The sequence below is a fragment of the Belonocnema kinseyi genome, chromosome 3 (assembly GCF_010883055.1).
Source record: "Belonocnema kinseyi isolate 2016_QV_RU_SX_M_011 chromosome 3, B_treatae_v1, whole genome shotgun sequence".
NCBI lineage: Eukaryota > Metazoa > Arthropoda > Insecta > Hymenoptera > Cynipidae > Belonocnema > Belonocnema kinseyi.
Genome location: NC_046659.1, coordinates 6079993 through 6084829, shown reverse-complemented (window position 1 = coordinate 6084829; position 4837 = coordinate 6079993). Strand labels below are relative to the sequence as shown.

The 4837-nt window shown below is 21.6% G+C and overlaps 1 protein-coding gene across 1 annotated transcript in view; it reads right to left on the bottom strand.

Moving 5' to 3' along the window:
- The window catches only part of LOC117169274 (THAP domain-containing protein 3-like), a 153328-nt gene that overhangs the window by 147998 nt on the left and 493 nt on the right, over positions 1-4837 (bottom strand). The gene's annotated exons all lie outside the window — the stretch shown is intronic.

The window sequence follows — 4837 nt, the reverse complement described above, 5'->3', positions numbered from 1 at the left end:
TCTTGATCCGCATTTGAAAGAAATTAAAGAAATTGGTGATTTTGGAATGCATCTCGTTTGGATAAAAACTCAATTATTTGATTGAAAAATTAATTATTTTGTCAAAAATGTAACTATTTTGTAAAAAAGTTCTCTTTTCTATCAAAAATTCAACTATTTTGTTAAAATTTTTATTTCTTTTATTTTAAGGTTCATCTCTTTCGTTGAAAATACAATTTTGAAACTGACAATTAATCTATACCATTTTTGGTTAAAAAATCATGTATTTTGTTAACAATTCGTCTTTCTTTGTAGAAATTAAATTGCTTTATGGAAAATTTATACTTTTTCATTAAAAATTACATTTTTCGGTTGAATTATCAAATGTAAATATTTTTTGGTTGCAAAGTCGTTTTGTTGTAAATGCAACTATATTGTTAAAAATTAAAATCATAATTTTTGGGTGGAAAATTCGATTATTCACTTAAAGTTGAACTACTTAGTACAAAAATTAATTTTTTCTTATAAAGGATTCATAATTATAGTTGAAAATTTAACTATTTGCCTTTAAATTAGGTTAAAAATTCAGCTTTTTTGTAGATAATACTCTCTTTGACTTAAAAATTTAAAAATTTATTAAAATGAAATTTACCTTTTGTAGTAGAAATTTAATCTTATTGGTTAAAAATGTATCATTTTTGGTCAAAAATGCAATTGTTTGGTTAAAATATGAACTGTACATCTTCTTCAGTTTAAAAGTCGATTATTTCACTAAGAGTTGAATTACTTTGTAAAGAAAAGACTTTTTTTTTAACAAGGTTTTATAATTATAGTTGAAAATTTAACTATTTAGTTGAAAGTTTAACTCTTTGATTCAAAACTCATATTTTCCGCTTAAGAAATTCAACTTTCTGTAGATAATTCGTCTTTTTGACTTTAAAATTAAATAATTTCGTTGAAAATTCATGTAATTTGTTTGAAATTTATCTGTTTTTGTAGATCATTAATTTTCTTGGCTGAAAATTCATGTTATTGGTTGACACTTCCACAACTTTGTTGAAAATAAATTTTTTACGTTGAAAATTATTTATCTTTATTTGACAATGTAACTATTATAGGATTAATTAAAAATTAATCGTATATATTGGGTAAGTTTGAAAATTGTTTCTTTTATAGAACATTAATCTTCTTGGTCAAAAATTCACCTTTGCCCTTGAAAATTTAACAATCTCGTTCAAAATTCGTTTTTTTCCTCGTTCAATTCAATTTTTTATCACAGCTTTTCTCTGGAAATTGAACTATTCCATTTTTGGTTAAACTGTATCCTGTAAATTGTATTAGTTAAACCACCAATTATTTGTTAGAAAATTAATTCATTTGTTTTCGATTATGATTTGAAATATTATTTCAATCTAAAATTTTTTATTTTCAACCCATTCAATTTGAAATTTTTTAATTAAAAAAAGAAAATTTCTTTAATTATCAGCAATATTTGACCGTTCATTTAAAACAATCCATTACAAACAACTGTTAAAAACTACAAATTTGAACAGAATGGTTCGAAATAGAAAACCTTAAATTGTTAAATTTGTAATGAGCTGAATATAAAGTTTAAACGCTACAATTTTAATTTTAAAAAAGATTCAGAATTAATTTAAAACTTGAAATTATTTCAAATAATTGAAACACGATTTAGACTTTTGCAGGTTTAAAAAAATAATAAGCTTTTTGAGAATTGTACAGTATTTAAAAAGAATAATAAAAATTGTTGTGATTGCTAAGAACATTGAAAATGATTTTTTATTTTTACAAATAAATTTTAAGTGAGTATTTGAAAACATTTTAAAAATTAAAAAAAAAAGAATCCGGAAGATTTTAAAAAATTTTTGTTATTTTACAGTTTTTTTAATTTTAGGAAAAAATATAATTAACAAAATATACCAATTTTCAACCAAAAAGTTTACTTTTTAACAAATTAAATTAATTTTCTATCAAATAATTGGTGTTTAAACTAATAGAATGTACAGGATAAAGTTTCAGCCAAAAATTGAATAGTTCAATTTCCAGATCAAAACGATTAGTTTTTAATCAATCCTAGAATAGTTACATTTTCAGATAAAAAAAAATAATTTTTAATCGAAAAAATAAATTTTCAATAAAGTTATTAAATTTTTAACCAATAACATAAGTTTTCGACCAAGAAAATTAATGATATACAAAGAAAGACAAATTTCAAACAAAATACATGAATTTTCAACGAAATTATTTATTTTAAAGTCAATAAAACGAATTATCTACAAAAAGTTGATTTTTTCAGCGAAAAATATGAGTTTTCCTTAAAAGAGTTAAACTTTCAACCAAATAGTTAAATTTTTAACCATAATTATAAAACCTTGTTGAAAATAACAGTATTTTTTTTTACAAAGTAATTCAACTCTTAGTGAAATAATCTACTTTTAAGCCCAAGAATATCTACAGTTCATTTTGCAACCAAACAATTGCATTTTTGAGCAAAAATGATACATTTTCAACCAAAAAGATTAAATTTGTACCAAACAAGGTCAATCCAACAAAATATATGAACTTTCAAGAAAATTATTTAATTTTAAAGTCAAAAAGCGTATCATCTACAAAAAAGCTGAATTTTTAGTCCAAAAATATGATTTTTCAACCAAACTTTTAATTGTCGACCAAATAGTTTAACTTTCTATGAAATTGTTGAATTTTAACGCCCAAAGATGCAATTTTAACAAAAAAGTAAAAATTTTAACAAAAAATTTAATTTGAAGGCAAATAGTTGAATTTTGAACAATAATTATGAATCCTCAATCAGAAAAAATTAATTCTTTTACTAAGTACTTCAACTGTAAGTGAAAGTTAAACTACTTGGTCGCCAATTAAAATTTTGGTTGAAAAATCATATTTTTGGGTTAAAAATTCAGCTTTTTTGTAGATGATACTCTTTTTGACTATAAAATTAATTAATTTTGTTGAAAGTTCATATATTTTGTTGGAAATTGACCTTGTTTGGTAGAAATTTAATCTTTTTGGTTGAAAATGTATCATTTTTGGTCAAAAATGGAATTGTTTGGTTGAAATATGAACTGTACATCTTCTTGGGCTAAAAAGTCGATTATTTCACTAAAAGTTGAATTACTTTTTAAAAAAATACTGTTTTTTCAACAAGGTTTTAAAATTATTGTTAAAAATTTAACTATTTGGTTGAAAGTTTAACTCTTTGATTCAGAACTCATATTTTTCGCTGAAAAAAATCAATTTTTTGTAGATAATTTGTTTTTTTGACTTTAAAATTAAATAATTTCGTTGAAAATTCATGTATTTTGTTTGAAATTTGACTTTTTTTGTAGATCATTAATTTTCTTGGTCGAAAATTCATGTTATTGGTTGAGAATTTAACAACTTTGTTGAAAATTTATTTTTTCGATTAAAAATTCTTTTTTTATCTGAAAATGTAACTATTCTAGGATTGATTAAAAATTAATCGTTTTTTATCTGGAAATTGAACTATTTAATTTTTGGTTGAAACCTTATCCAGTACATTGTATTAGTTAAAATACCAATTATTTGATAGAAAATTAATTCAATTTGTTAAAAAGTAAACTTTTCGGTTAAGAATTGATACATTTTGTTAATTAGATTTTTTTGCTAAAATTAAAAAAAAACTGTAAAATAAAAAAATTTCCTTAAAATCTTCCTGATTCTTTTTCTTTAATTTTTAAAATGTTTTCAAGTACTCACTTAAAATTTATTTGTCAAAATAAAAAATCATTTTCAATGTTCTTAGCAATCACAACAATTTTTGTTATTCTTTTTAAATACTGTACAATTCTCAAAAAGTTTTTTTTTTAAATCTGCAAAAGTCTAAATCGTGTTTCAAATTATTTGAAATAATTTCAAGTTTTAAATTAATTCTGAATCTTTTTTTAAAGTTAAAAATGTAACATTTAAACTTAAAATTTAGCTCATTACAAATTTGACAATTCAAGGCTTTCTATTTCGAACCATTCTGTTCAAATTTGTATAGTCTTTAACAGTTCGTAATGGATTGGTTTAAATGAACTGTCAAATATTGATGATAATTAACGAAATTTCCTTTTTTTAATTTAAAAAGTTTCAAATTGAATGGCTTAAAAAGAAAAATCTTTTATACTGAAATAATATTTCAAGTCATAATCGACAACAAATAAACCAAGAAAATTAATGATCTACAAAAAAAGATAAATTAGAAAACAAAATACATGAATTTTCAACAAAATTATTTAATTTTAAAGTCAAAAAGACGAATTATCTACAAAAAGTTGAATTTCTTAAGCGGAAAATATGAGTTTTGAATCAAAGAGTTAAACTTTCAACCAAATAGTTAAATTTTCAACTACAATCATAAAACCTTGTTAAAAAAAAGTCTTCTTTTTACAAAGTAGTTCAACTTTTAGTGAAATAATCGACTTTTAAACCCAAGAAGATGTACAGTTCATATTTTAACCAAACAATTGCATTTTTGACCAAAAATGATAAATTTTTAACCAAAAAGATTAAATTTCTACTAAAAAAGGTCAATTACATTTTAATAAATTTTTAAATTTTAAAGTCAAAAAGAATATTATCTACAAAAAAGCTGAATTTTTAAACTAATTTAAACGCAAATAGTTGAATTTTCAACTATAATTATGAATCCTTAATAAGAAAAAATTAATTTTTTTACTAAGTAGTTCAACTTTAAGTGAATAATCGAATCTTCCACCCAAAAATTATGATTTTAATTTTTAACAATATAGTTGCATTTACAACAAAACGACTTTGAAACCAAAAAATATTTACAGTTGATAATTCAACCGAA